The sequence below is a fragment of the Chrysochloris asiatica genome, unplaced genomic scaffold (assembly GCF_000296735.1).
Source record: "Chrysochloris asiatica unplaced genomic scaffold, ChrAsi1.0 scaffold00217, whole genome shotgun sequence".
NCBI classification, from domain to species: Eukaryota; Metazoa; Chordata; class Mammalia; order Afrosoricida; family Chrysochloridae; genus Chrysochloris; species Chrysochloris asiatica.
Window position 1 is genome coordinate 4806953 of NW_006408735.1, and position 12786 is coordinate 4819738.

Here is a 12786-nt window from a genome sequence, read left to right on the forward strand (position 1 = left end):
GGAACCTCCAAGTCACCCCTAGCTAGAAGGAAATGGTATCTGGTCGGTTATAGCCACTCCCTGGCTAGCACCACCTTCTGATCCAACTGTAGTAAATGGCTTCCCTTTGAGACAACAGCTTCATTCTCAATCTTCTCACATGCCCTTATACATTTTTCTTGCTCTCACTCATATTCAAGATTATATTTCATTTAGAAAACATAACATTTTCAGTGGGCACATATTCTGTAGTGGATATAAAAGATTGTCACATTTTATTCAATAGATTCATTGTTGAAGAATTTGCATAAGTAACAGTATACTGAGTACCCCAGGTAAACTTAGTACTCCTAACATGGTGTACTAAGTTAAGATCTGAAGACCATGTACTAAGTCCATGTACTAAGACCATGTACTAAGTTAAGGTCTGAAGCTAAAACTCCATCTTGAATCAAAGGTATATATCAGAAATGTAGCTTGTAACTCCAGTGTATCCTAGGAAACTTATTTGATAATCAATTTCAGAGAAGAGTATAATTTTCTCAGAACAGATGTCTTCTTAAAATACACTGTAGAAAGATAGATGTGCTTCCTTCAGTTTTGCAACAAGGATCTCATGACTGTTTTGAGGCCAGATGTATCCAATTTAATCATTATTTTGTAACTTAAAAAAAAAAACAAACCACCCCAAAACTGTTAGAAACATATGTAGTCTACCAATCAGATGCTCACATCCAAATTTATTATTATTACTTGAATGTCAACCAATTATTGAATTTTTATAGAAGTTCTTTGCATTTTTTTAAATAAAAACTCACTTACTTATCTTCTCCTAGGATCCCAGTTTCGAATCCTCTGGACTAATTGCCCTTCCTCTCAATAAAAGTTATTTACTTTCAATTTCAACCAGTCTGCCATTTTGCTTTACAATACTATACAATTTAAGACTTAAGTTTTTCATTTGACTGCACATAATGCATGAGTGGCTATACACTTATTCTTAGAAAAAATGAATCTGAAAAACGTAAAGATTATTTTTTAGTGTTTATTTATACATTTTTTGCTGCATTGTCTCTTAAACTAACACAGTGTTTTTGCCTCAGATTAACTGCATATTATCTATCCTTCTTCACTAGCTTTTATCAAATCTAACTTCCTTTCTGAAGTTATTGAATAGTAAGTGCATTTTTTACCTTAGTCAGTCCAACAAGAAATTAATAACCTCAATAACAAATGACTGAATACTCAGTATTATTATAAGAAAATGTTTTAAATTATAATGAAGATTTAGAAATAATAGTGCAATTATTTCATGTCCAATGTAAACAAATCTCTTGCAGAAATACTGATGTATATAAGTAACAGAACAACACATCTTATACTTTTCTTTCCAATTACAGTGATTGATTAAGCAATGTGACAGTATAGTACTCATAGTCCATAGTTCACTTTTGCTTTTGATATTTGCAACTATGCATATTCTTTAAACCAACTTAATAGCCACAATAACAATTTTTAAAATGTTTCTGAACTTCAGTTGAAGGCTCAATTTTTCTATTTCTTCTCCTGAATGTTGTCTTTCTCTCATGTATTTCATTAGCATAGTATTTTAGGTAGTTTTATTGAAGCTCATGGCATCAAATGATAATTGTGATGATGCTCTAAAATGTATAATGCAATTTTAAACCTATTCTTTGACTTCATATCTGAATATTCTAAAGTTTCACTTGGCATTCATTCATATGCTGTTGTTGTTTTTCTGATTTTAGTGAGTAACTATAGTGTTCCCAAGGCTTTTAGGCTTTTAAGTCTTTTCAGGTATAGAAAGCCTCATTTTTCTCCTCACTTTGAGCTGGTAGGTTCAAACCATGGATCTTGTGTTCACAGTCCAGTGCTTATCATATGGAGCCACCACGATGCCATTCATTTGTTGTTGTTGTTAAGTACCATGAAGTCGGTACTGACTCATAGCGACCCTGAACAGGGTTTCCGAGACTAAATCTTTACGGAAGCAGAAAGCCTCATCTTTCTCCAGCGGGAGCGGCCGGCAGGTCCGAACTGTTAACTTTAAGGTTCGCAGGCCAATTCGTAACCACTACGCTACCAGAGCTCCTTATGGCACGTATTTATTATGCATCTGCAAATAACCAGGGAGTTTTAGTGTTGTGGATATATTATTGGCAAAAACAGATGAAAATTGGTTATGATATTTAGACTATATCTGTGGCAGAGAAAAGAAGCAAAAAATAAATGTCTTAGGAGTATGCATGCATCTTTCCGAGCCTTGCCTTCTGTCTGCTATCTTGAGAACATTTAAATTTTTTTACTGCTTTATTATTTTTCTGAGGCATGTCAGGAGCGCACATGTACTCTTATTTCAAATTCTTCTGGATTCCTAGTTACCCACCATCAGTCAAGGCTTTTCTAACCTTTGTTTGAAATGAAAATGGTTTGAGATGTTCCCCTAGACATAATAACAGCGAAAAAGAAAAAGATTGCAAGAATAAAATGTATTTTAACAAAGCACAAGTTTGTATTAGACATCTGTGAACTGATAGCTATAGAATTTTGATTTTTATTACCTAAACATTATAGGAGGTAGTGAAGGAATTACATGATGCCTAAAGCCAGGTTTCTAAATCTGAAATCAGTCCAAAATATTTCTCCAATTCACCTCTAAATCTGAGAATAAAAAAACTGTTGCTGGATTTTTTTTTTTTCCCAAGGTGGTATTGTTCTTCAATAGTACAGTAAGTACTATGTCTATAAAGCATATAATACATTATTTTAAGTTACTATTCATTTAGAGAATTTATACTTTCAACTGTTCACAAATATTTAATATTTTATCATAAATGTGTTATTCACTGGTAACTTACTGGTTGGTGTTGTTTTATTGTCATTGTTAGGTGACTTTGAGTCAGCAACAACATTGTTTTCTTTACATTGAGGTGCAATCCATACTGAAAACTTCATCTTTGATCTTCATCAGTATTTTAAGTATTTTGGTTAAGTAAGCAAAATTGTATCATCTGTATATCGCAGGCTGCTGATGAATTTCCCTTCTATCCTGATGCCATATTCTTCTTCATATAATCCAGCCTCTTGGATTATTTGCTAACCATAAAGATAGAATAAGTATGGTGAAAGGAAACAATCCTGACACACACCTTTCCTGATTTCAAACCATCCCATATTCCTTTGGTCTGTTTGAACTCCTGCTTCTTGGTCTATGTACAGCTTCTTCATGAGCACAATTCAGAGTTTTGGAATTCCAATTCTTCAATTCAATGATGAAAAAACAGGGTAAGAAATTTTTCCCAGAGAAATTAAAATGGTATTTATACCCTTTGGTCTCATAAATTGAATTTTGAAAGAATGTCTTAAGTATTCATTAAATATTTCAGGGCATTTGAAACGGAGTTATCTTTACATACAAGTTCCTATAGAGGTTACTTGAATTAGGAAAGGAACAAGCCTCATATTTATGGGATTTGGTATTGTGGGAGTACGTTATGATCAGGAAATCAGAACAATTGAAAAAATGATAACTCTGATAATGCAAACCTTCCATTATACAGTAAAATGCTAAAAGATCTAATTGTTTGAAGAAGCACATAGAAAAGATATTCACACGGATTGTGCATTTAATTATTGTTAAGGAGCCATTGATTGTTGTTATGTGCAGTGGAGTCATCTCTGACTCATAGCAACCTTATTCACAACAGAACAGAACAGTTTGGTCCTGCACCTTTCTTGAAACCGATGTAAGGCTTCAGCCCATTTCAAAAAGTTTAATAAAATGCTACTCTTGTCCATAAAGTGATGACAATTCATATAGATACAGATAAGTGTACTCTTTGCCTGTATCCTGTCTCTAATAAGTCACATTTATTTGTTTCATTCACTAATATTTGTTGCTGGTATAATTGACTCATTCCAGTAGATATGATGTCTGAATTCATGGAGTTTATGATTTATGAAAAATAAAGACGAACAGGTATGCAAATATAGTGTATAAGAGAAGATCTTACAGTGAGAAAATGCAGGGTCTTTGGAACATTTCATAGTATATCTAACCCACATCTAAGCGTATCTCCTTAGAGGAAATCATAGCTAAACTGAGAGCCAAAGCTTAGGTAGAAATTCTGTGGGTGGCCTTATTGACTTCCAAGCATTAGGAACATTAAGGGCACCTGAAAAAGCATGATGTGTTTTGGAACTAAACAGAGATTCACTGGACCAAAACTTCAGAACTTTTAACTTTGACATTTTGATTAGCAAAAACAGAAGAAAAATATTCTTTTCATACATTTATATTAATCATCTCTGATATGCAACTAAAGTCACTTTAGTATAATCAAAACATGGGTTCCATTTTCTTCTCTAACTTCTATGACAATATTAGCATCAGCATTAATGATATTTTCTCAGTAATTTGCATTGCTTCATGTCAGCATTTTAATTTCTAAATCCTTTCCCACTAAAGAACTCAAGCTTTAATGTATTTCTTTTAAGAATTTCCAGTATAATTTTATTGACCTTTGCATGATACAATTGTATTTCTTTTTCTAAATATAACTTAATATAATTGATGAGTCTTGCCTTAAAACAAACACTAATGCTCATATTTACAATTTAGAAAATGAAAAATGTTACAAATATTGTATACTTTTCTGACATGATGACTGGATCAATTTCTTCCTGTTTAGTCTGTACATTTTCAAAATTAATTTGTATCACTCTTTGCATAAGCCCACAATCTGCTAAAGTTTTCCTTTCTGAAATTCAAAAAGTTCATCTGTCAATTGTCATTCCCATTCTTATTGGGGAATCAATATTAGATATCATTGAATATGCTGTGCTATAGTTTTATCCATCTTAAACTGCAGGAAATAAGCCCAGTCACCCTTAAAATCATGCTGTCAATCAGAAAACCAGGAAAACAGAATACAGATAACATATGCTTGTACCACTATAGAATCCACATGTGGTTGATACACTGAATGATTCATAAATATGTATCTTTCACCCCCAGGAAAGGAGCAGAGTTTGAATGAATAATTAGACCAAAGTGAATCTTAAGTTTTCAAGTTATTACAAGAAATAAGAATAGGCAAAATGAAGCTTAAAGAAAGGAAGACAGAATTAATTAATTTACTGACAATTTCTTATAACTGGCTTTAGGGTAAAATGTTGTTGATAAGTGCCATCGAGGTGGTTCTGACTCATAGTAACCCTAAATGGGTTTCTGAGTAGTGACTGGTGAGTTTGAACCACCCACCTTGCAATTCAAACCTACCTTGCAGTCCAGTGCTAGAGCTCCTCACCAGATTTCATATACATGTTTTTGTGTGGTGTGCATTTGTATATTTTCTTCATTTCAGAAGGATGTAATGAATCAAAGACTAAGTATCAAAGACTATAAGAATTGGTTTTCAATTTAGTCTATTCAGAGTTAGAAGGAAACCTCTCATTTTAAGATTAATTATCAATATACTTTAAATTTCTTGTTTTAAAATGGATATTAACTTTTGTAAATGGTATCTGCTTAATATTTATTTTCATTGGTTTGATTTCAGTATTATCTTATTGAATATATATATTAGATATTTGCTACAAATTTTTATTGTTGTTGTTAAATGCTGTTGAGTAGGTTCTGGTTCATAGACACCCTATATAGGGTTTCCAAGGAGCAGCTGGTGAGTTTGAACTTCCAACCTTGAGGTTCAAACCAACGTCCCAGTCCAGTGCTTATCCTATAGTGCCACACCAGGGCTCTAATGATTGGGCTGCTGTTTCTGAGTGCCATCGAGTCAATTCTGACTCATAGCAACTATGTAAAAGCAGTCCAAAAAGCCACTGGTGAGTTTGAACCACTAACCTTGTGGTTCAAATTGACCTTGCAGTCCAGTGCTTATCCTACAGAGCCACACAAGGACTTCAATAATTGGCGGGGACCATTCAAATAGAGTGTATAGATCTCTAATGCCAAACTTGGTTAGTTTGTCATCCCTGTAGATTTAAAAGGAGCCATCTCAAAAGCAGAACAGATTATCCCAGAATCATCAAGAAAGAAGGGCCATGAATGGAGAAACATGAGATTTCTACCAGGAAAAGCAAAACCAGTAGCATGGTGAGACAGAACGGCTGCAGACTTCCTGGACCACGGACTTAGTAAATTTAGTACCTGTCAGCATAAGGCTCGTTTACAGAATATACCCTTTGGGTATTTACAGACTGACTGACAGGGTTTTATAACACTTACCTGAGCAGTGCAGAGGCCAATGGGCCTCATGACTGAGAGGCTGATGACAAGAGTGAGGTATGCCTGTAACAAGGTAGAGAGGAGGCATTCCTGACTAGAGAACTGATGCATCCTGTGTTGTTTCAGATTCTGAATTGGATCCCATTTACTTACTAAACAAACCCCATAACTGTGATTGTTATCTATGATTTCTGTGTGACCATCACAATGAATGATTACATCCAGATATGAAGCAGAGAGTGCTGTGGGAAGGATGACTGGTGTCAGAAAAGGATAAAGAAGGTTATAGGGTGAGGGCATGTCTGATCTCTGCCTCATAGGATTCGTCCTTGGGCTGATTTTGAGTTTGAATCTTCTTATGAAGCCAGAGAACGTCAGACATGGTCACTAAACTGTTTTTGCAGAGTTTACAAATAGTTTCAGTCTTTATACATACTGTTTTGATATATTTGTTGTTGTTAGGTGCCATCAAGTCAGTCTGAACTCATAGCAATCCTGTGTTCCACAGATTGAAACACTGCTTGCTTGTGTGCATCTTCACAATTGTTATGTTTGAGGCCATTGTTTCGGCCTCGGTGTCATTCCAATTTATTGAGGGTCTTTTTTTTTTTTTTTTTTTTTTTTTTTGTGAATTATGTGATAGTTTACATGGGAGAATATTACTTTTACATCGGCTTCCTTTGATAGCATGTCCAAGTTAAAAGATGCAAAGTCTTGTCATTCTTGCTTCTAAGGAGAAATTTGACCATACTTCTTACAAAACTGTCTTCTGCAATCTGTGGAATATACCCTATTCTTTGCCAACACCAAAAGTCAAATATCACATTTTTTCTCTAGTCTTCAATACTCATTGCCAGCTTTCTCATACTTGGACAATTTTCCTCTTTAATACTTTAAGGAGATCTTTTGCAGCAGATGTACCCAGTGAAATATGTCATTTGATTTTTTGGCTGCCCCTTCCAAGAGCATTGGTTGTGAATCCAAGAAAAATGTAATCGTTAACAACTTCAATCTTTTCTGTTTATCATGATATTATTTATTGGTCCAGTGGTGAGGATTTTTTCTTTTTTCTTCTTTACATTGAAGTGTAATCTATGCTAAAGTCTAGTCTTTGGGCTTCTTCAGTAACTGCATCAAGTCCTCTGTGCTTTAAGCAAGCAAGATGGTGTCATCTACATATCAAAGGTTGTTAATGAGTGTCCCTCCCATTCAGATGCCACATTTTTCTTCCAGTTTCTCAGAATATTTGTTGTTGCGATTGTTGCTAGGTGCCATCGAGTCTGTTCTGATTCATCACGACCCTATGCACAACAGAATGAAACACTACCCGGTCCTGCGCTTTTTTACAATTGCTATTAAGCTTGAACCCACTGCTGTGGGTTTGCCCCTGTGCAAATCCATCTCATTGGAGTCGTCTTTTTCACTAACCCTCTACTTTACCAAGCATGATGTCTTTTTCCAGGTACTGGTGACTCCTGAAAACATGTAGGAAGTATAAGAGACAAAGTCTTGCCGTACTGATTTTTAAGGAAAATTCTGGCCAAACTCTTTCCACACAGATTCATTCTTGGTACTTTTAATATTCTTCTTTCTACATTGTAACTGAAAGGCATCAATTTGTCTATGATCTTCCTTATTTATTGTCCAATTTTTCACATGCATATGATGTTATTGAAAATACCATGACTTGGGTCAGGTTCACCTGGATCCTCACACTGTCATCTTTGCTCTTGAACACTTTAAAGAGGTCTTGTGCAGCAGATTTGTTTAATACACTATGCCATTTGATTTCTTCACTGCTGCTTCCGTGAGTGTAAATAGTGTATCCAAGCAAAATGAAGTCATTTACAACTTCAGTCTCTTCTTCATTTATCATGATGGTATTGACTGGTCCAGTGGTGAGGATTTTTGGTTTCTTTACATTCAAGTGCAAAGAGTATTTATACAGCATACAAACTGCATAAATATGGCAAAATATTATAATCCAAATGCACACCTTTTAAAATTTTTAGAACACACATTAATCCCTTGTTCTGTTGGAATGATTGTCCTTTGGTCTGTGTACAGGTCACACATGAGCACAATTAAATGTTCTGGAATTATCATTCTTTGAAATATTATCCATAGTTTGGTATTTATTCTGCAAAACTGGTCAAGATGTTGCTTAAAATACTTTTTGCATGATACCCACATTAATTTCTGAACTTCTCTCAGTAGTTTCTGAATGTGATCATACAATCCGATGAAAAGTACTCCAATGGATTAAAAATTAGAAAGACTATTTAATTTGATAATGTTTTAATCCTGAAACTTGGTAAATTGCCTTGTGTATGTAACAATGTTTAATATGAATGTTTTAGGTTTTATATGTTATAGATACTTATTCATGAAAATAATAATTGTAAATAAAAAGCAATTCCTACCTAAAATTAATACCAATCATATTAAAACTTTCAAATGGTTTAACATTAAATCAACATTTCACCAAATGTGTTAATTAAAAGAAATGGTAATGGTGGTGCTGGTGGTTATGTGCCTTGGAGTCAGTTATGACTCATAGCAACCCTGTATGTATAGGGTTTCTGAGGCTGTAAATCTTCATGGGAGCAGAAAACCTTATTGTTCTTCCTCACAACTGCTAGTAGTTTCAAACTGCTGCCAGTGAGATTAGCAATTAACCAATATGCTGCCAGAGCTCCTCAGAAATGGTATAGTTGTTGTTGAATGCCATTGAGTCAGTTTTGACTCACAAAGACCTTGGGTAGGGTTTCCAAGGAGCAGCTGGTAAATTTGAACAACAACCTTGGGGTCAAGTACTTAACCTATGCCACACCAGGACTCCTAGAAATGGTAACAGTAAGCTCTAAAGGATGGTGACTAGTTCTCAATACTGCTTTGAAGTCACAGACACTTTGAGATTTATAATGAGCTAGGTATGCTCCTGCTATAAGGCCTAGAAATAGCTAAATGAGTTGGATGTGAAGTAAGACTTCTTTTGTTCAAATCCTGGCCAAATGTTACATGTGTGACTTTGACAAAATATTAGGCTCTCTATTCCTCAGTACAGGAGGAAAGCAAAAAGTTGTTAAGAAGACAAGAAAGAAGGGAAACGACAAAATGGATGTCAGAAGAGACACTGAAACTTGCTCTCCACCATAGAGATGCTAAAGCAAATGGAAGAAATGAGGAGGTAAAGGGCTGAACAGAAAATTTCAAATATCAGCTAGAGAAGATAAAGCCAAATATTACAACAAAATGTGCAAAGATCTGGAATCAGAAAACCAAAAAGAAAGAACACGCTTCGCATTTCTCAAGCTGGGGGAACTGAATAAAAAAGTCTCGACTTTCATTACTGAAAGATTCTCTGGGAAAATTATTGAATGATGCAGAAAGGATCAAAGGAAGATGGAAGGAAAACACATATTAACTGTATCAAAAGGAAATGGTTGATGTTCAACCATTTCTAGAGGTAGCATATGTTGAAGAGTCAATGATACTGAAGGAAGAAGACCAAAGTGCATGAAGAAATTGGCAAAGAACAAAGCACAAGGAATTGATGAAATAAATATTGAAATCTTTCAAGAAAGTAGGTGGCACAGGAAGCACTCACTCATCTATGCCAAGAAATTTGGAAGACAATATCTGGTTGACTGACTGGAAGAGATCAGTATGTGCCCATTTCAAAGAAAGGTGACTCAACAGAATGGGGAAATCATCAGACAATATCTTTGACATCCCATTTGAGTACAGTTTTACTAACACTAACACAGATATGGCTGCAAGCATACGTTGACAGAAAACATCCATAGGTTCAAGCTGGATTCAGAAGAGGCCATGGAATGAGGGATATCACTGCTAATGTCTGATGGATGGTGACTGAAAGCAGAGAATATCAGAAAGATGTTTATCTGTGCTTTATTGATGATGCAAAGGCTTTTAATTGTGTGGATCATGACAAGCTATGGACAACATTGTGAAGTATGAGTATTTCTGAACACTTAAATGTGCTCATGAAGAATCTGTACAGAGACCAAGAGGCAGTTGTTCGAAAAGAACATGGGAACACTGAATGGTTTGAAATTAAGAAAGGTGTACAACAGGATTGTATTCTTTCACCATACTTATTCAACATGTATGCTGAACAAATAAGCTGAGAAGCTGGGTTATATGAAGAAAAAACATGGCATCAGGATTGGAGGAAGACTAATGAACAACCTGGGATATGCAGATGATATAACCTTGCTTGCTTAAAGTGAAGAGGACTTAAAAATACTTACTGATGAAGATCAAAGACCACAGCCTTTGGTATGGGTTTCATCTCAATGTAAACAAAAATCCTCACCACTGGACCAATAAACAACATTCTTATCAATGTAGAAAAGATTGAAGTTGTCAAGGACTTCATTCTTCTTGGATCAACTATAACACTCACAGAAGCAGCAGTCAAAAAATCAAACAACATACTGCATTAGTCAAATATGCTGCACAAGATCTTTTTAAAGTGTTGAAGAGCAAAGCTGTCAGCTTGAGGACTAAGTTGGGCCTGACACAAGCCATGGTATTTTCAGTAACCTCATATGTATGTGAAAGCTGGACAGTGAATAAGGAAGACCATAGAATAATTGATGCTTTTCAGTTATGATGTTGGAGGAGAATATTGAAAATGCCATGGTCTGCCAAAGAACCAACAGATTTGTGTAGGAAGAAGTACAGCCAGAGTGCTCACTGGAGGCCAGGATGACCAAACTTCATCTCTCATACTTCAGACATATTGTCAGGAGGGACCAATCTCTGGAGAAGGATATCATGTTTGGTAAATTGGAGGTTCAGAGAAAAAGAGGAAGATCCCTAGTGAGATGGTTTGGCAAAATGGCACCATCGATGGACTCAAGCATGGCAATAGTAGTGAGGTTGGCCCAGGATTGGGCAGTGTTTTGTGCTGCTGTGCATTAAGTCGCTGTGAGTCAGTACCAACTTGATGGCACCTAACTACAACAACAAATTCCTCAATAACCTCATCTTTAAAATAGACATTACAATAAATCCTACCACACAGAGTTGTTGTGAGAAACAATATAGGTAACTCTTTTAAAATTATGCCTGTCTCAAAGCGCATACTTAACAAATGCATATCTTTCTGTTATACATAAATGTGTCCTGAGTTGTGCTGCCTCAAGGACATCTAACAACAATTGGAAGCTAAAGCAGACTCAGAAATCTTTGTTACACGTGGACAAGAAATTCCTAAGGCCAATAAACTTAAAGACTTTTCCACATGGTTGGAACTACAAAGAAATCAAACTTTTTCTCTGAGTACCGACTCAGAATATGGGGTATTACCTTTACACATGAGTTTACCATTAGTTGTAGTCAACACAATGGCAACTAACAACAACAATAAATATGACTCAACATTTCAGGAAATTTTAGAAACAATTACTGCATACTCATGATTTGAAAAACTTTTTACATCTGTATTTTGAAAGGTGTAGTCTGTCATTTGAATAAAACATATTTGAAATGGTTTACTATGACTCCTCATATAAATGTTTTTTATTTTAAATAAATTACCATGTTGATCAGAAATATTTAAAATCAAATTACCATGTCTGCCTACCATAAAATTCTGATGTTCATTATTTATTCCAACATGTTTTAAGTACACTTTTGGTTAAGTTTATACCCTGTGATAAATATACAATTCCCAAAAATATACTGAATCAACAAATAAGCAGTGAAGAAATTAGTCTCATTAATTATATTTTAGCTATTAAAATAGTATAATTATAAAAACAATGGATGCTTGGGAAAGATAAGCAATGATTTGTTTTTTAAGATTAAACAATTTCCCCATTTTTATGTTAGGTTTACAGATTAAAATACCTAGCCTATTTATTTAAAAATAAAATATTCTCTCTCCTTTATTGATATCATGAAATTTATGTAAAATTGCATATCCTTTAAAAAATCCAACCAGGTATCCTTTAGAAAATGTAAACTTAAATGTAAATTCTTGGTTTTCCTTATTGTTTGTATTGAAGAGAAATGCTAACTTTCATGAGCATATTAATATGCACTCTTTTAGATAGTACAGATAGTACGTTGAATTTGTTTTTAAAGAATATTTTTAAATGCTAATAAGTTCCCAAACCTTATTTTGGTGACTCAGATCCAAACTCAGGAATATTTAAAATAATTGTTAATCTTGTCTCTTGTTATTTTATTTTTAATAGGTCATTAAAGAAATAATGTGTGTGTGTCTATAAATAAAATTAAGAGATTATATGACTGCTGGTATTATTTATTTATTTATTTTCCAATATCAGCTTTTTCAACCTTAATGTACTTCTCTGTCAATCACAACTGGTTTGGGCTTTCTGTAATTGGTGAGGTAATTACTTTTCATGCTCTCAAACCACGTATGCATTTTGTATCTATTAATCAGTTTCCTGCTCTGCTGTGAGCTAAATTAAATTATAATACAAAAACCAGAAGGGTTCCCAATAGCTCTTTCTCTATACTTTAATAAAGCATTCTTC